Source organism: Corvus cornix, chromosome 3 (assembly GCF_000738735.6).
Source record: "Corvus cornix cornix isolate S_Up_H32 chromosome 3, ASM73873v5, whole genome shotgun sequence".
Lineage (NCBI taxonomy): Eukaryota > Metazoa > Chordata > Aves > Passeriformes > Corvidae > Corvus > Corvus cornix.
Genome location: NC_047056.1, coordinates 21,241,729 through 21,262,347, shown reverse-complemented (window position 1 = coordinate 21,262,347; position 20,619 = coordinate 21,241,729). Strand labels below are relative to the sequence as shown.

General features: G+C 40.3%; 1 protein-coding gene across 2 annotated transcripts in view; it reads left to right on the top strand.

Moving 5' to 3' along the window:
* Positions 1–8,190: 8,190 nt before the first annotated feature.
* The window catches only part of KCNK2 (potassium two pore domain channel subfamily K member 2), a 128,767-nt gene continuing 116,338 nt past the window's right edge, over positions 8,191–20,619 (top strand). Inside the window, exon 1 of one of the 2 annotated variants that reach the window (XM_010393593.4) lies at positions 8,191–8,401. The gene's annotated coding sequence lies outside the window, so the exon portion shown is untranslated. Of the gene's footprint in view, positions 8,402–11,974; positions 12,186–20,619 lie in introns of those variants that run through there. The other variant, XM_010393594.4, reaches the window with a different exon arrangement.

Here is a 20,619-nt window from a genome sequence, read left to right as displayed (position 1 = left end):
GCACTCAGACATTTTCACTCACTTCTATGTGTCATTTCTGGGTAGCTGCATACAGACCAATTATTTCTTCTCATCCAGGACAGATACAAAATTTCCTAGTAACACTTTCAAGATTCTGAAATAAATAGAAAGAGCACCTTAATTGTATCAGTCCTTTTATCTCAATTAAACATCTGTGGGCTGCTCAAGTACTGATTAGCCTATACTCTTGCCCTGCAGGATAAAGAATGACTCCTATCGGGCTTCTCATGGACCAGAGCTCATCTGCAAATTGTTATCATTTACACAGCATCCAAATGAAAGAACTTGACAGCAAGGAGCCTATTCATTAATATATAAAATGTAGTTGATGAAGCACAAATTACATGATTGCCTGAGAAAGTAACTGAGCTACCTCTCGAGCTCACAGCCATGCTGTGGAAGCTCATGGATTTCAGTGGGCAACACAGTCAAGCACTTATTGTAACAAAGGCAGGAACTCTTTTTTGGGTTTCTAAAATAAGCATGCTGTAAGTGAAGCACTACACATTTATCAACAAGAAATATGTCCTTCCTGGGCAGGTAAAAGCAAGATATAAGTAAATTTATGGTGTTTCTGCTGATGGATATGAACCTGCTGCCAGCACTTCAGTTATTTTAGAGTCCTTTGAAAATTCAAACCCTAAAATCACATCTACCCTGCTTTACCCCCTGTTTCTTCCAAAAATCTATTTTTCTTCTTAGCGGAGAGAACGCTGACTTTAGCAGGATGGGTACAATACAGTCTCTTCCTTCTATCAATGCCCAAGACTCATCTTGGACATGGTCCACGCCTTGGAGTATCCCTTTCTCTACTGCCTGGAAGGTTTGTGGCAGCATCCAGCTAAGGATGTGCAGCCTACTCCACCAGCATGCTCTGCTCTCCCCCAGAGCAAGCAAATGTTTTCTCTCTGTTCCCTGTGAAGAAGGTCGAGTGCTGTGGCAATGGAAATTTCCTTGAGCTTCAAATTGCTGCGAAGGGTTCTGCTGTTGTTACTGTGCAGCAATGTACTATCTGTCACATTTTAGGAATATGTTTATAATTAGTGCCTAACTTAGAGGATCAAAGACCATGATGTGTACCTTTTCCCATTCCAATCTGTTTTGTCTAGTTAAAACAGAGGTTTAAAGTTTCTCAGGGCAATAGTTGTCTTTCACTCTGTGCAGACATGTGCCTCACAAAATGAGTCTTGATCTGCCACATTTAAGCACTAGCACAGCACAGCCAGCAAGTCACGAGAAACAATATGAGTACAAATAAGCACTGAAACATGAGACCGGTGCTGCTGGAAAACCCTGAGGTTTATATGTCCACCGCACTGGTCAGCAAAAGATTGAAGGCCATTTCTCCCCAAAGGGCTGAGAAAGGGAAAAAGGGAAAGTGTTGTGTTCTTGTCCTGTTCTTAGACTTTCCCAGACATCTACTTATGGCCAGTACTGGAGACATATTTGACCAAACAAACTTCTAGTCAGATGCAGGGCAGCACTGGTAAAGTGTTTTGCCACTTCACAGCCTTCCTATAAATGATATTATATACAATGGAAGTTATAAATTAGAAAAAATTATTCAGACTCAGTTTCTTCTGTCAGTATAGCTTGGCTGATAACTTGTCTCCACTTTTTTGAGCAAGATAAAGCCACAGGCTGCATCAGGGCCAATGACCTACAAACAGAAAAAGCCCCAACTCTACCAGTCTTGCATGTTTTATTTACTATTTGGTCTCGTCTTGCCTATAAAGGCTAAAACTGGAAATAATGCCTAGTAGGAAAAAAAAAAAAAGAACAGAGCAAATTCACTCTTAATTAACAGGCCTTCACATGACTTACTCTGTTAACTTTATCCTAGTGTTTAGATGCCAAGGAATGGCAGGACATGTGTGAACTACATTAATTTAGAATTACGAATGTACCTTAAAAAAGAAATAAAATCCAAAGGTTGAAAGAGAGCACAGAAAAGAATATTTAACCAGAGCAGCTGGTAATTGCTGTCTCTTCTCCCTTGAGTTTTAGATATTTTTTCCATTACTTGGCTGGATTTCCTCCACTCATGCACATGCTTTGACTTTTTCTACATGACATGACATTAAAATGTTATTGCCTGACAAAGCAAGAAAATTTGAAACCAACTTCTGTTCCACACAGTGAGGAATTGCTGAATTTCCCCTCTTTTTGTCAGGTACTATGCACTGTAAGATAAAACCAGTGTTCAGAACTATTGCATGAATGAACTACGTGAAGAAGTCTATCATTTATTTTGTTAGGATTTCAACAAGAAAGTAATTTCATCCCTTTAAATCGTCACACAATTTATTATTATAGTATTATTTCTATTTTCCATTTTTCAACCTCCAGAACTGTAAACCATCACTGATGTGCCATGTGGTAGGTCAAAGGTTACCATCTTGAACATAAGATCTTCCCAAGGAACTGCAGTTCCCATTTGAAACCTGCTGGCTCACAGCGGTAAGCTACAAGTTTCCACAGTTCACAGAGGTAATACGGCCTCTTCCTGCAGCAGCTGCATCAGATAGAAATAACAGACTGATGGTTGAAGAGGAGAAATTAAAAATTGGGAACTTCTTTTCCTTATGTCATGTCAGGGGCATGCTGTGCACTTGGCAGGGTGGCCAGGAAGCTCAGCCCAGAACCTTCGGCACTGGTGGGGCATAAGCAGTGTCAGGTGTCACAAAGCAAAGTCACCATCAGCCACCAGTGTGGCCACAGCAGTGAAGGGCAGGTGAAGCACTGGATTCCAGCAAACTGGAAGTTTCTCCAGAGCAGGCAAAAAGCTCCTGGTGGCCAAAAGCCAATAAAACAGCTCTGCTCCATCTAGTCATAAAGCCTCTAGCACAAGGATAGCAGGAACAGCGATGCTTCTGTTCCTAAATGCCAAGGAAAAAGCCCCATATGAGGCTGTATGAAGCACGATTCAGGGGATAACTACAGAGCCAGTACAAGTCACTGAGCACTGTCTGTTCAAGAAGCTGAGCTTTCTGTGACATATGTCACTAAGATGAATGTTCCTTTGTATCAGAACTACAGTCCCTCTAGTGCAGCATCCTACCACGAGGATACTGTCTTTGAAGTACCTGAAAAAAAACCCTTCAGCAAGTGAATATATAACCCAGTTTTTTCTTGCCCTCATACTACATCTTCTAACACCCAGAAGTTACCTTCTGAAAAAAGGAAGAGATTAATTATTCTTCCCAGTAAATCTATTAGAATTTCCTACAGAGTAGTTGATACATCAGTTTGTGCCATCTTTAAACACAATTAAAAGGATGAGAAACAAGATCTCAGTGTTTATCAATACATTTTAGTACTAGCAAACACTTCAGCAGCTGCCTTGAAAGCATTTCAATTCCTCTAAAGTGGCAAGTAGTCTTAACTCAGCATTTTAAAATTTTCCAAATACTCCTGTGAACTGTATACTGTGACACTTCAACTAATGAGGCCAAATTAACAACTTCAAAGTTTTAAATTGAAGAACTAAAGACAGCCACTGATGTCTAAATGTGCTGAGATAAAATTAAACCTATGGTTTACAGCCAAATTCTCTAAAGTTGCACTGTCACAAAGGTAATGTGGTATTGGAGGACAGGGAAAAATATGTTATCAGATGTTAATAATAAATTTAGCCAAGGCTGAGACCAGCAAAAGTTTGGGAGAATTATAAGTGGTAAAGTTATCATCATTTGTTTGTGAGATCTTGGCTTAATCAGCTATTGCAGGATGAAAAGAATGATATTTTAATGTTTCTTTCCTGAGTTACAAACATAAAATCTTTGACTAAGAATTGCCAAAGAATTGTAAATAACTAACAGTTAAGACTTTCTCATTATCTTAATGGATGAGGCTGCCAGCACCAGCCAAATCTGGAAGTCTCTATTTACCTACCTGTACCTGTATATTCCTTGGTGTGTCTTAAAAAAGATCTTTGGATTCCACATTTTTGGGCAACTGACAACTCTTTGTGTATGAATGAGTGTGTTTCTATAACTTCGTGACCATTTCATTTATTTAGATGGGAACTTCTTTATTTTGTTGCAATTTCTTAATATTTTCATACTGTACTAGTCCATAAGTAATCAGGACACCTTTCTGCATATTTTTATTTCTTTGTAGTTCTTTTAAAAAAAGATTAGGGAGAAAAAAAAACGACCAGACATAAAGTCTCTTTCCCATTTTTATCTTTTACAATTGGCCCAATAAAACACTTAAAAATATAATGATTGTAATGGGCAAGTATATTTTACTTGTGATTTTCAATCTCCATTGTAAATTTGGTTCCTGCTCCAGCCCCCACTAAAGTCCACAGTGATGTTGACATTGGCCCCAATAAAGTCACAATTTGATCCTCTAGAAGCTCACAGGTGTTTTCAAGCAGAAAGTATGAAGAAATATGGGCAGGTATGTGCATGTTTGTGAGAGCAACAGAGAGGCCGCACCTCTATCTTGTATTCCAAAACTATGTACTGTCGCGATAGAGGGGAAACCCAGACGCTCAATATGAGTGATCAGCAGGAATCCGCTTTATTGATTGTACCAGAACTCCTTATATACTAACAATAATAGGCTTTATGCATATTCGTAACGGCGCATTCTAAGTGGTTCACGTCGATTAAGCTGATTCTAAACCCCTCCTTAGACCCCCTTTCGTGGTCAGCAGTTCTGCCTTTTTCCCTGGCCTTCTAACCACAGATGTCCATTTTTTTGCTGCCAAAACCTAACCTTGCTGGCTCTGCAAATAAACCCGTAGCTCAGCAGCAAAACTCAATGGTGGTTCAGTTACTGAGCAAGATACATGTAATATTCTGTAACTTCAGTTGTTACACAGGATGTGTGGTGCATTGTCTTATGAGACCTTGCTCAGCTAGCTGCAATGTACTCAAGTAGTTTCTTCAAATAACGTTAGGGGTTGGTTGAAAGTGACTTTGTTTACTGCTAAAGACTTAAAAAAATGAACTCTTCAAAACGTACAGCTGTACTGGACCTTCACAACTAAACTATTTTCTGATAAAAGCCACTTTCTGCTAGTCACTTTCTGCTAGACTTCATCATGGAGACTCAGCTCTTCTTCTCAGTAAATGACCACCTACAGTGGTGTGGGACAGTTTTCTGATTTTTATTTGCTCTTTCTTATCTTCTCAAATGGTGCAAGGCACAGGTTAGATCAAAAAGCAAGCAGAGAACAATTCAGTAAGAGACAACAACATTGTTTAAAACTACAGCACCATGAAGCTAACAGGATTTACTGACACAGGACTTTAATTTTTATTTTCATTGTGCAAGCAAGAGCATTCCTGTTACAAGGCGAAATTAGTTAACAGGGCGAGATCATACAGCATAGTAGGGGAGCCCTGCTGTTCCTTGCAGAAAGAACGTCAGAACTGAAAGGAGGAGGTATTAAATGCAATTCCCTGCTGCTCGCTCTCTTAAGGCACCAGCAGCTCTCCACTGGAGGCCTGCTAGCTGCAATCAAAGTTTGCCCTAAGAGACCTTCTCCACCACAAAGCCATAAGCAACAGCAACACACCATACTAGAAAGCTCTTATTAAATTTTAGCATGGTTCTGGAAGCCTTACGTGAAGGACGAGCCTCAGTTCTGCTATTTCCGAGCAAGGCTCTACAGGATTTCACAGGATCACAGGGCAGTGGAGGTGGGAAGGGACCTCTGGAGGTTATTAGGTCCAGCCCCTTGCTCAAGCACAGCCACTCGGAGCTGGAGGTCCAGAGCCGTGTCCAGGCGGCTTTTGAATATCTCCTAGGAGGGACAGCTCACCGGGCAACCTGCGCCTGTGCTCTGTCACCCTCACAGTGGGCAGGGATTCCCGGTGTTCAGGGTGTGCTCGCTGTGTCTCCGTGCGTGCCCACGGCGCCGGTGTCGCTGGGCACTCCTAGGAGGGCTCTGCTCCTGGCTCCGCGCCGCCCGCTGCCCTCCCGCTGCCCGGGGAGCCGCGGTACCTCGCAGGCCGAGGGAGGCAGGGAAGCAGGGATGGAGGGAGGCAGCCCGCCGCGTTGCCGCCGCCCCGGCCCCACACAGCAGCATCAGCAGCCCGCGGATCCACCCGTGCCCGCGGCTGCCCGGGGAGGAGCGCCCTGCCCTGCCCCGGCTCGCTGCCCCGCGACCATCCACGCCTGCCCTCCCATCCATCCATCCATCCATCCATCCATCCATCCATCCATCCATCCATCCATCCATCCATCCATCCTCCCTCCCTTCCCCTCCCCTTCCCCTCGGGGCCCTTCCCCAGGGCGCTCTCCCCCGCAGCAGCAGCGGCAGCGTTGGCGGGGGCACTCCGGAGCCGCTCCAGGCGCTGCTATTTATAGCTCAGCCGCGCTATTTTTAGAAGCGAGAGCGGGTCTGGCTCGGCAGCAGAGGCTGGCGAAGCGTGTGCGGCTCTCACACGGGCGGCCAAGAGAGACCCGTGGAACGTGTCCGCTTGGCACATTAAACATTCGGGGCACCAACGCGGGGTTCAGCCCCTCAGACCGGCCCGGGCAGGCCCAGAGGGGCGCCTGCGCCAAAAACCTGAGTGTGAGCAAGGCCGAAGTGACCAGAAGAGCAATTCTGACGGTCAGCAGGCCCTGTGAGGGCTGTGCCCCACTGCCCTTCTGAACCGGGCATCTCTTTGAAGGTGTCAGGAAAAAAACAAGGTCTGAAGGCAGGAATGCTCCCCACACATTTAATGTTCAGAGCGATGTTAATGTGTAAAGATCTATTGATTGCGATGAACACTTGAAGCGTTAAGTATCAGTCATGAAAGTGCTTAGTTATCAATATTCAGTCTTTAGAGCTATCTTAGAAACAGGCATTATTGTGGGAGTTCATTAGCTTTTTGAGAGCGTGCACTCACCCTGAAGGGTATGTCCTCTCTTTCCATGGTACGTTAAATTCACATTAAACTTAGAGGGAGCCACGTGTGTGTAATGAACCAAGGTATAGCCCAGGGCACGCACACTCTATCACCGGCCTCCATTATCTGCATTAAGTGACCAGAGGATAAATTAGGCCTCATGTGAGCATTACCCTGATATTTCCTGCAGTTTTTAAAAAATGTGTTTATCCAGAACTCTGTGTCTACTCCCTGTCAGATCATGCAGCTCCCGAATAAGCTGTTGAGAAGCTGTGTGACAGTGCAGAGCTGGAACTGAAGAAACCTCAATGGAAGAATACAGGTCATAGGATCAGGCAAAAGGTTATACCAAAGGAAAGCATAGGTTCATGTAAATTTGATGCAAATTCTTCATGGGATTGTTAGAAGGGATAAAATCTAGCATTTTCAGAGCCCAGATAGTGCTTTAGCACTTCACCTGAAGGAGTATTTTAATTAACTGTAAGTCAATAGCCAGTGGGTTTCACCCACTGTAGTGTAAGAGGTGAGGAAGAGCACTCTGAGTAGAACATACTGATCACTGGTGCCCCTTGTATATACCTAAAGACATTTAAACATCAATACCACATTCCAGAAAAGGGTATAAGTTGTAGTACAAAAATTGTTGCAGTGCCTTGCCATTTTTTATGTAGAGAGTGACCTGCTGTTCCAGAGTCATCCTAGAAATCCTCTCTCTGAAGGCCATCTTCAGCCCAAGTGGCATATAGGGCAAGAATGGATCTAGAATGAAGCAGTAATTGTACAAGAGGGAGGTTAAACCTCCAGCTTCAGAGAATTGTTCAGTGTTTTCAGTCACTTCAAAAAACAAGCTCACGTGGCAAGTGGAAGACAGAATTTCTACCTAAAAGTTTCCAGATTAATTAAATCAGGCAACTAAACATTTTTGTCTTCTAACTTCTTGTCTCCTAGCAGATCACTACAAGTGACAAATGTTCTGAAGAGCAAGCTATGTTTTAAATTTCACCTAGGCAGTTAATTTGCATAGAAATAACTGAATAGTCCTTTAATTATCCCATAGCTCTGTTTTAGACAGACAAGAGCTATAGCTCATACTCTCTCAGTTATGTTGGTGTAGCAAGAATAACAAGTAGCTAGGAAAAAAGCATTTTTGTTATTGAAGTCAGGACACGCATGTCTGATTTCACACAGGGAACAGATGTCATAAGTAAGAAGATACCATTTATCCACAGTCGCTGTTTGGGGTTGAACCAAAAGAAAGTTGAGTAGATCACACGCCTGCAGTCAAGAGAAGCTTCTCTTAATATGCTGTTCATTTTACAACCAAGACAAGGCTTTTACATCCTTTAAACACCTACTTTTCTCCCATCAGTCATTTTTTTGATTAAAGAGGAGGAAAACCAAAACGAACATATTATGTAGAAGATATAAAGATATTTTGAAGAGCTTCCTTTACAAACGCTCCTCTTGGGACTCCATCTCTCTCACAGAGTGGATCTCTAGTCTGAACTATCCTTCTCTGTGAACAGGTAAGTTTGTGTGCTTTTATTGCCTTTTCATCTAAGACAGGTTTGTAGCTTGTATTTAATTAGCATATCTTATGCTGGCACTCTTGAAAATGAAAAAAAAAGGTTTGTTGAAAGCAAACTATTAAAGAAATTCAGAATGCTGAGGAATAAGCAAGAGAGGAAGGAGATCAAACAGAAAATTGCTGGTTATCCTCACAAAGAAAAAATAAGTTGTTTGCTGTTCTTTGTTCCTTTTCTCTAATTAGACTTAGCAGCTTCTCTTCATGGTGACCATGATAGAGTTTTGCTTACAGCCTTACCTTTGTCAAACTCAGCAATAAGATTTTTTTGAAGACCCTGTTTTGTAAGAATAAGGCAGTCTCAATCTTACTGTATATAACTTCTGATTTGATACATTTGTGGGCAATGTTTGTCTCATACCTAAAGAAAGAAATACAACTCTTTCAAAGTGATTTGGTCAAAGTTATACTCAGTGTTTGGGTTTGCAAACGTTGTTCAAGATTAAGCAACTTTTTCATTTCAATTCACAAGTGGGAATAAGAATCTTTGAACTTTAAACTCGATTATTGTGACATTCCAGTTATATTGTTGTTTTCACTTTTTCTGATACAATTTGATCAGGAGACAACATACAAAGAAGTAATAAATACTGGTCTGGTTCTGTAACCTTTTATTTGAGTGAATAATAGCACTGGGACTGGAGGGACTGCTACTTCTGCAGGTAGAACAGTGATGCGAACATTTTGTTTCTTAAAGATTTAATTCATTAGTAACATACAAGGAAGATGTATAAAAATTCAGTGTTGCTGGACTTTTCAAGAGGCACAGCAACTAAACAAACAATTGAATGATCTAGCAGCAGCAGGAGACCTGCTAATGCAAATACTTAGTGGTGTGACTCATAAAAAGCAAGCTGAAAGAAAAACATTAACCAGCTTGCCCTTTCTCCGTCCCTCCTTCCTTCCCTCCTTCCCTCCTGTCTGCTTCCCTCCTCCCATGCTCTATCTTAAAAGCACAAGCAGATCAACACCATGGATATTTCCCTACTTGCACGTGGTATATCCAAAAGAATTGGTAAGCAAGGCAAAAGTGTGATGTCATTCCATTTTAAATTGTAAACCAATCTATGTCAGTCTCCTTCTTGCTGAATCCCTAAAAAGGCCTAAAGAGCTTTTCTATCTGTTTTACTACATTTATTAGTCACCATCTTGGTGTATAGGGCTTATCCAGATGTGGAGAACAATCCTGGAGTAAAAAAGCCATCAAGTCTAAGACTTCAAATGTAGTGGTGCTGCAAAAACTCCTTAGAGGCTTTAGAACCTAGTTTTCAAAACCATAACTGTCAGACATAACTGTATAATCCCAACCTTCAGCAATCTTAATCCATCTGTGGGATTTTCCTATGAATTAATACTACCCTTTGGTTCTCTCTTTCTCTCTGTGTTTATTTCAGTGGATACTGTTAAAAGCTGGGTGTAGCACGATGTGTTTGGAGTTTTCTCTGCAGCTGTCTGTGGCTTTATTATTCTAAATTTTCTTTCCAGGAAGCTGCAGTCACATGACTTTAACCAACATACCTCTCACACTGCGAAGTGGTCACATTAGCAAAGGGTCACATTTGAGTCAATGTGAGATTCAAATTGTTAGAATTGAAAAGTATTTTTTGATTGTGGTTGCCATATACAACTATTACTCAGGGAGGGGACCATTCTCTTTAGGGGGTCCCTGAAGCACAGGTTTTACTTCTTTAGTGAAGTTGCTGATTGTCAGTGCTTACACTGCCCTGTGAACATCAGTGGAGATTGTGCATATTCCAACTCCAAACACACCATAAAGACTGCAGAATTAAGGTGCTGCTGAGATTATTCCAGCATCTTCTTTTTTACACAGAATGTAAAAATCAGCATTCTCACTCATCACCAAGCTAAACTGATGGGTGCTTAGAAATGTACTCACATCTGCTCATTTTTCTTCAGACTACATCTTAATGGCACAATTATAAGTTACTCTTGTTTTTTTGCTGAAATTTAAAAAGTAAAATCTCTCCTTGCTATTTCTCATCTAATACATAAATAGCCTGATTTGTTTCTTAGAAACCTTAATTCTTGCTGAAATAAAGTGGTAGAGGAACAAGTTTCTAAAATACATGTTTCCAACCTCTGGGAGGAAGTCTGTCTTACTAATATACTTATCATTAATCTGCAATAATGATCCAGAAACTCAAACCAGCAGGAAGGATAAAAATATAGAGGCAAGCCTTAAATAACTTGTTGACAGAGGAGATTTATAAGTAATTTAACCTCAATCTCAGCTACAGTGACCACTTGCCACTCTGGTTTTGCATGGCATTTTATTCTGTCCTTTAAACTGGTTCATCACACATCTGTAGAGCAGACGCTGTGCCTTGAGCCTTCACAGGAAACTACACAGCTGAATGCAACACCGTAAGAGAAGGCAGGATTTGGGAGCTGGTGCAAGAAGTCTGTTCTCTAAGCCTGTTTGAGGGTACGCCATCAGCACCTTCAGCTTATGATATGGACTTTGTAGGCAGGGCTGGAAGATTCTACAGGTCCTGAAGTCATGGAGCTAATTAGGCATTACAGTGATGAAGTACCTCAGCCTGGATGAACCCATCCAGGATGAACTCCATACGGAGCACTGCAGGAATTTTGTGTCTGGAGTGACACTCAAGCTAGACAGGTTCAGTCTGATAAAGGAGAGTATCTTGAGGCTGTGTGTCAAATTAGGCTTGGAGTGGAAGATTTAACATCTTCACCTGAGACTCTGCTGAGTATTGCTTTTCTGTGTTCACTGCAGAAGATGCATCTGCACAGTGAAAGGAAGGATGAACACAGATTCAGTCTATTTTAGAAAAAGCAAGATCAAATATAGGTTTGCAGACTGAGCTTCGTTTTTCCGAAATAAAACTCATGATCCAGTGATTCCAAGCCCTTCACAATCAAAGGAAAAACAAGCAATATAAATGCTGATGGACATGTATGAGATTTAATTCATGGTATTAGTAAGAATTCAAATTATTTCTAACATTGTTAGTAATGCAATTATTTCATTACCAAATTTAAAAATAATTAGATGAATCTGTTTTAAAATATTTTCAACAGATCTCAATCTGGATGTAGATGAATGATCCTTGTTGAAGTGCAGGGATATCTGCTGAAATACTTAATTTTTGTTACAAGGGCACATTCCATGGCATTGCCATGTCATGTGTTACCTTGGCTGTAACATTATATTGCCTGAATCACTATGAAAGCACAGTTCAATGCATTGTGCAAGAGACCTGGTGACTGCTTCCCAGCAGTGATGAGAATGAGTTATGAGCCTCTCTGCTTCTTCCTAAAATAACAGGGGATGAATTTCGTGTGGGCAAACACTTGACTCATTCTTCTTGGAACTGATAGCTTACCACACAGGACTTGGAGGCTGCTCAGTGAACCAGTCCACGGTTCACAGGAAGAAGAAGCCTCCAGAGGAGCTCAGACACTCAAAGAATAGCATTCTTGGCCAAAAATAACTCAGAGCACTGAAAACAAATTGAAAAAAAGTGTTGGTCTACTTGTAAATCTGTTGCAGCAACATGTACCTCCAGTCATATCTGAGAGATGAATGGTACATCCATCTCTGTCTCTTCGCTCTTCTGTTTCCAACCAAAGCTTCTTCCCAACCAAACCAACACTACATAGGATATACATAGGCTTGTGACCATGAGTCACAGGATCTATGTCAGCTGCTGCTGGTGAGGACCCTGGTGCAAGATGTGAAGGTAAGAACGGCTGCTTTGGGGCAATTGCAATGATACAGTGATATCTGCACAGGGGCTGAGAAAAGCAGGAGGGCTGAGGACAGGCTGGAACGGTAGCAATGGCAGTGTGAGAGAGGGACAGTCCCACGTAGGATGCTGTACAAGGAGGATGGGTAGGCAGCATCCTTGGAGTGTCCTGAATGAACGTGCAAAGGATGCGATGCACCACGTTGTGTTGGGGGTTTCAGCAGCGTTTCATATGGATGTGTGTGAACATGGGGGTGGGGGTGAGACGGATCCAGAACAGCAGAATCAATACATCTCTCCTATCTGTTCACACCCGCTGGTGAACTGGAGGTCACCTTTCCTCCTGTATCCTCCACAGATGCTGTCTGGCTTGCTCTCGGGTCTGTAGCAGACTGTGAGCAATGGCATGGCCAAGTTTTTGAGTCTGTGTGTTTTGTCTTGACTGACAGACTTCTGCAGACACTTTGGCACAAAGTAAAAAATGGCTCAGTGACAGCAGAAAGAATATGTCCTTCTTGGAGATGTGAATTCTTCCCTGGATGAAGGAGCTGCTGTGTAATGCCAGCCAGCATTCTTGCTGAATGTTAAGTTTCCAAATTAAAAAAATTATTTAACTGTACACAAGGCAATATGTGCTATGAAGTGCTGCAGTGCCATTACTCTTTATGGATTGTTAGGCAGATAGGGAACCAAACCCAAACCTACCTACATACCTTCTTTCCTTCGTTTGTGTTCCCTTCCCTAATCCCTGTGCAACCACTTTTTCATGATAACGATAAAACATTCTTTCCTCTCTCAGAAGTTTAAATAGGGGGATAAAGAGAGTGACCAGCCTCATGAGAACAAGGGAAAGGGTCTGGAAATGTTTGGTGACGGAAGGAGAAGAATTGATCATTCCTCAAAGTGTGATCACTCCTCATTCCCTTGCTTCTGAAAATACGTAATTCCAGTACTGGTACCAGAGAAAGTATAATCTTTGCTAGCCCTGGGAAAATTTCAGGTATGCCTGCTCCAAGAAGTATACTTAACATCCTCGTTTGTATGCTGACAAATCTGCCTTCATTCCAGAAATGGCACGAGTCTCCAAGGAAAGAAGAACATTTCTCTTTCAGAGTACTTGTGGCCTGAGGCTGATCTCCGTAAACTGTCTACAACTGAGGTTTCTCTGCACTGGGAAATTATATTCAAGTTGGAACAGGAATGCAGGAAATTAATGTGGTAACAAACACTGTGCTAAACACAACCATCTATATTTGGAGTTGGACTCTCCTTTGTGCTAAATCCTGCTTACCTACACAGGAAGCTATAAAAGGATCTTGAAGTGGATAAAATGGTTAGAATCAGAGGCTTTAAACAATACATGGAATACACCAATTTGAAAGACTTGCTTTAATACAACTTACTGGTGTAAAGAGAGCATAAAACAAGTAATTTAAAGGAGACATATCATTGTAAATTGGTCATAGCAGCTTCATGCTGAAGTTGAGTTTGTGCTTGATAACAGAGATAAGTAAAATAAAAAACCCTGTGAGCATCTTTATAGACTCAATGAGGATCATGTTTTTATATTAGTATGCTAGAAGAAACATGATTAACATGGGTTTGTTCTCATGAAGACACTTGCATCGAAAAAAGCTAGGAAGCATCCAACACTATTGGCCCATCCTTGCAGAGGGTTAGGAGGTGTCATTTAAAAATGGGAGGCCCAGATTGGCATGAAAATCCCATTTGTTAAACGTCTTTTAGGACCAAACTGGCTCTGTTCTATCCAGCTGCTGGTTTTGTTAGGACCTGTGCATCACTAGGAATGCTTCCTGTTGCAATATGTTATTTTTGAACAAAGATAGGTTTCATTTGCCTTCTCTGAGAACTGGCATATGTAATGGGTTTGAACAAATAATAATAAGACTGGAAGCATTAGACAGTAACTACTTAATCCTGCAGTAATGTTATTAATTTTTTCTTTGTTACTAAGGTGGTAAAAGTAATTGAAATGTTAATCTAGAATATTTACTAGGGCATTATGTCTACTCTATATTCAATTCATATTGCAGTGCTGTGGGTTAGAGATGGATTCGCTACTAGAAAATTACGAAATCCTTGGATCTCTGCAGTTTTGACTTAAGGGATTGAGCTGTGTAAATTGTACTTTTTTTCTGCCCACAGGGTGTCAAGAGATGATCAAACAGTTGGCAAGCTTTATATGACTTTGATATTGTTGTATCCTAACAATAATAGATCTGCAAAAGCAGGAATTTCTCCAGAAGTTAGCCTATAGGGTAGCTATTTTTGCAGGCAGTATAGTGCAGGTGTAAAAAAGCTAGTGAGGGTGTGACCTTGGGGAGTTCTATACTTGGTACTTTCTGATTCAGATCATGGGTTCTTTTTGTTGAGCTTGGATAGAGTTACATGTAATATTTTTAAAATTAAGGGATATACATAGTACAAGGTGGAAGATGCTGGTGTTATTTTAAGTCTGTTTTCATGCAGCATAGAAAGTGACACAGTGTTTTGGATATTGTCCTGAGAAGAAAAGCCAAGAAATTCTGTTTTTAAATCCTGATACTGACATTTACTCAGAGCCAGAAAGAATGAGGCAGCTCCTGAGGCACAGTTACCCCACTTCTGCTAGAGAATTGTTATTTTACCCCTAGTAACTGTATTTTCAAAATGTAGAAACAATTCTTATATTATGAAGGTTAACCAGATAGTGTATGACAAAGTACTTTGAAGATTGAGTATTGAAGAAATTACATACTTTTAAATAGGGCTCAGTATTTAATAACCTATCAGATAGCTGGCTCCTGCTCCCTCTCTCTTGCAACAATTTTGCAATTTGTTTTAATGACAGTAGGATGACCTCCAGAGTCTCTGCAATTTTCATCCACATTTTATTTGAAGACTGCAATGCCTGGTCTAAATGACTCTTTGTGTTGTCTCTAATCCCAGTTCCATGTAGCACTTTTAGTCATGTGATGATTCAGGAGACAGAACAGCTACTTAAGCCATAAGATCCTTCAGCATTTTAGATATTTTATCATGTATCTGAATTCCAGCATTATGTCAGATGCACATTTTCTGTACTTTCATCGCTCGTTATCCACTATTCAAAAAGAAAGCCAGTGGTTCCATCAGCTGAATGTTTCAGTATATAGATGTGATCAAAGTGAAATCATGACAAATAAACAGCATAGGAAAAGCATAATTGTACAATTGCAGGCAGAAGAATCAAACATGTGCCCACTTACTGTATTTGGACTGGAGACAACTATTGTTTTGTAAGAATAATTTCCCAGCTAAGGGAAAATAAACTTAAAATTTCTGGCATATCTCTTAATCTGAAAATTCAGGGGAATTTAGAGCTGCACGTGAAATTTGTGATTTAGACCCAGCTCTGGGGAAAGTAGAAGTGTCAATGAAGTTACTCGTGGTAAAATTATAACAGATAAATCTGCGAGATAAATGGTGTGATAAGTCTGTGAGGGTCTGCCAAGAAAGTTGATTTTTGTTTATGCTGTTCTTGTGTTCTGCTCCGTGTGCATACTTGTGTCAATTCTCAAAGACAGGTACTCAGGTGCTGAGCTGACTGTCTCATTAGTCTGGGTGGTTTCGGAAATTTTTGGGAGTTGCACCGGTTCCCCTCTGCATATGGGAATATGCAGTGCTGTGTGGCACTCTTCCACATCCTTGACCTGATAGCTTCACTTCAGGAGTGGTGGACAGCAGTGGTGACCTCAGGTGCCTATATCCTGAGCTGGGGCTGAGCCTCTGGCCTTGTGCCATTGGCATTTTGGGTGAGTTGTAGCTCTTTCTTACTGTTGTCTGCTCCCCAGCTCATTCCAAAGAGCACGGTTGGATTCTGGCTTTACACTCTTGCACAAGAGCTTCTCTCACACCTCAGGTGTTGGGAGAATGAAGGGAGAACATGGTCCAGGTTTCTTCATGTGCCAGAGCCCCAGACAACAGGTAGGCAGGACATTATGTGACCATACTCTTGCTGATGGACACAGGGCTGTGCAGGATATGTCTCTTGCCAATGCAGACATCCAGATACATTTTAGAGGGAATTCTTCACCATTGCTCCAGAAACTTATAAGGCTACAGTAGTACTTGAAGTTCAGGGTTGCTCAAACCTCTGGAACAGAATTTGGTCTGTACTAAGTAAATTGTATTGAATTTAGAATCTGTTGTTGACTTCCAGTTAAATCAACAAACATGTATGAGAAACAATTAAATATGTTGATTGCTAATTGCACAGAAGATGTATGTGTTCTATTACATCTCATTCTGTTATTTTTGCCCTTTGGTTAATAAATATAATAAACATGCCCAACCTAAATACATTACTGCAGGATGCTAATATTCTGAGGATATTGAATATAATAGTTGTCCTGGAGAAATTGTCCAACAGAACAAATAAAAAAATACACAAATAATTTTATATGATTTGATGTGATTATTCTGTCTTAAATTTCTAAGGACAACAATTATCACTCTAATTGCTTTCTCAGAAGTCCTAAATAGCAAGCTAAAGGAACAAAGGATAACCACCAGTCACAGACCAGTAACAGACTTAGATCATCTATAGTGAATTTCACTCTAGTGTATTTTAAACAGTTGATTGTGCAGCATATGCATAGCTAAGGGACTCTTTCCTAAGAGGAGTAAAAATAGTAATAAGTAATATATTTGTGCTTTATAGAGGTATATATTCATGAACATAATTTATCTGACCTTGGTCAAACTTTGGTTATTTGTTAGAAGACTTCTCATATTTTATGAAAATGTTTTTTAGGAGAAGTAAATTATTTAATTCAAAGCAAGACAGCTGCATTTTTCAGCAAAACAAACAAAATTCCCAAATTCAGAGCTTTCAAGAACACAAGAATGTTGAACTAATCATTCAGTATTATTTTGTATTCTTTTATAAAGGTTTCAACACTGCAATTTAAATCAGCAGGCTACCTGTTCAACGTGATTTTCAGAGAGATTCCGACTGAGCCCTGATCTGTAAAAGTATGTACTTTAAAAAGGTTCTCATTTTTGTAGTGCAAGTGCTGAAGAATTGAATGAAAGAGTGAAATCAAGGTGCATGTGAAGGCCTATTTTTAGTTTTGCATTTTCCATAGACAAGTTGGTTACAAATAGGATGTGAACTCTGGAGTAATAATTGAAATGCAGACCACAACCATGTATTTCTTGAAATAGCACATGGTTAAAAAGGTACTGATACTTTTACGTCTGGATGAACTCTGCTCTGTGGATTTCTTCAGCAAATAAAAAACCCCAGGAAATTGATGCTTTGAGCCTTCAGAGTCTTCAAATATTCTTGCAAGACCACTGCAAGAAATCAGCTTACTCTTTCTGTCATTTTTCTGTTATCAATCATGTAATTCATATCAAAGGAGTTGAATCAGAGCCTCTTATACATATACATTGAGCAGATAGCTCTGAAACCAGCTGACTTGAAATACAAAGTGTTTCTTTGCAGACAAGGGCTCTAGTCTTGTCTGTGTTGAAGATATTCCCATATAAATAGTATTTCCTGAGTTTTCCAGTGGTTTTCCTTAAATTTGACAGGCTGGGTTGGTTTTGGGGTTTTAGGCTGTCATTGTGTTCCATTTCAAAAATATGACTGAAAGAGGCCTGTGCTTTAATCTCCATGTGACTGCTGGATTTTTATATTCCAAACACCCACCATCCCAACTGCAATTTATCTAAAATATGATCTATAACTTCCTGCAAATTTACATAGAAGTTCACAAATATTAGTCATTTTGAGGAACGACACTCACTTTAATACCAACAACCATTATGTGCCAAATAACTTTGTGTCTCCTTATCTGTGCACTTGTATTGGTAAGAATAATTTGTATCACGCATTTGTATCACTGCAGAGCAGTGTAGATGAGTCCTTGCATGGCCTCATATCACTTTAAATTTACTGCTTGAAGGCTGTGCATCAAAACATTTTGTGCATCATTAGCTTGTTCCTTGCCAGATGACGTGGTACCCACACAAATATTACCATCTGGTAACTTCTGCTTAAAGCAGCTGTTGTCAGAATATTCCAGAATTTTAATCAGCCTCTAGATTTCTACATGCCCAAGTCAAGATACCTTTTATCTCATTGCAGACAGAAGAGCTTCTTGGATGACAGGGCTGCACTACAGTGTGCTGGTCTCCCCCTCAAGCTGTGTCCATAAACAAAAGGGCCATGTTCCAGATATAAGTCCTTAGATGACAATTGACTTGCTCTAGGATAACTTCCTGTGGGAACATCTTCCAGGTCATACCGACAGAACTAAGGAGTACAGAATGCAAGAGAAGAAGAATTGTCCACTAAATTGTGATCGTCTAACAGTTGCTTTGGCTCTTGGGTTTTAAGGAAGGATGCAACTGAAAACATGCTGTTTATTTTGGTGTGATGCTTCTTAATGACTGTGCATTGATAAAAACAGCTACTTTTAGGTTTTGGGATATTTGGGTCAGATAAAAATAAAACACTGAAACCACCTGTGCTCAAGAGGAAAGGAATCTTCTCTACAGGTTTGAAAATAGGAAAATCCAAAAGAATAAATATTCTATGTGGGGTTTTTTTTCACAGGGATTTACCTATAATTTCAGAAGGACACAGTAGTGGGAAGACACTAATCAAAAGACTGGCAAGAATAGGTCTTCCATTGCTGACATATAACAGCTGTGAAAAGTTATCCTCCATTTCCTTGAATCACCATAAAGTTTACATTTTAAGAAACAGGAATTACTTGCAGACATTTCTGTGTAACATAGTAACAAGGAATAGCATTGATTTAGCTACAGACACTGTATGTAATAATTTCTTTACCAACACCAATGTGTATTTGTCCAGTGAATTTAGTACTTTGTTTTCCAGCCAGTGGACTTTTGTCATTGATACAGCATGTAGGTAGTATGACCCATAGTTTTAACTATACAAAACAACTATATTTTGCTGAAAATTATGATTCCTTCTAGGAATTTTTGGAGGAGAGAAAACTGAGACACTTATTGCTATAACAGTAGCACTCTACAGAAGAATTCCATTGGCATGGGGTTTCTATTAAACAGCAGAATGTAGGTAAAAAGTCAGTGGGTACTTTCTTTAAAAGTTTAACACAAATGAGTTCAAATATAAATTCTCCATCATCTGATTTTACTAATTACCAAGACAAACAAATCAACAGAAAACCCCCTGCTCCCCTCCATAATTCTGTCATATTTTATTTCCCAGAACCTTAAAAATTTGTATGCTGTTGTTTTTCACATCCCCTTCTTATACTGGCCAAAATTTGTTTTCATATTTGCCATGCAACCCTTCAAAAACACCAACTGCAAAGACTGGGCTGCTGTCCTAGAAAGTGCAGATATTAATGTTGTTCCCAGGGAATGCTCTTTGGGAGTGTTTTCCAGTGCAGACACTGGTGTGTACAGATACTACAAAGAGGGAAGTGTTTTACTGTGGTTCTTGTGTTCTGCAGATTCTCAAAGCTCTCCTTTCCGGCTGAATTCTTATGGTTAAGTTTTTTCCACATTTGTGGCAGCTGAAGCTGTGTGGAATTGATATCTGTCTGTCCCATGGAGTCTGGGAAAAGGTGGAGTTCTTGCCTCAGCAAGGTCACAGAGGTGCAGAAAGGTCATTGTTGGTGTCTTCTGCCACTGGAATGGCAGTGAATATTTGTAGTGAATTCCCTGATCAATTCTGGCAGAGTGGCTGCATACCCTTTCACCTGGCACTGCCACTTCTCCCCAGGTGATTAAGGGATTGGATCTCCTAGTTTTTCACAGTTATTGTAGCTGGTTTGGTTCATGTCAGAACACAAGTCAAGAGCGAGCCACATTTGTCCTGTGTTAAATGGCTACCCAGAAATAGCACAGGAGATTAATTTGGATGAATATGCTGAAACAGAGTATATATGAGGACATATACTTTCTGCATTCCACTCACTCATGTTTAATGCATATTCTTTATTTTGTATGCATATCAGTCCAGGCAAGAGAGTGGGTTTCTGCAAAGCACTTTGTTTTTCCTTTTCTCTGGCTTCTCTGAAGGCAGAGACACATTCGAGGCACCCACACTCTTTTATGCATATCTACTGCTGTTCATCAATCAGAGAGCCACAGTCAGATCATCAAAGCACTTTGCAACCTTTGTCACGTACAGTTGCTGGTGTATTTTATCCCCTTCCAGCATATAATTATTCAGTCCCTACTTTATCATTGATTTAATAAGATATTTTTCTCAACCATTCAAGCGCTCCTGCTAAAGTACAATTATAGCAATTATATTAAGGAAAGTTGTGAGCTGAAAAAATGTACAAAGCCTTATTTTGAAATGAGGTAATATTAGCAACAAAAATGACATGCAGCTTGGAATTTGACCAAGATAGAACAGATTAAAGAAGACTAG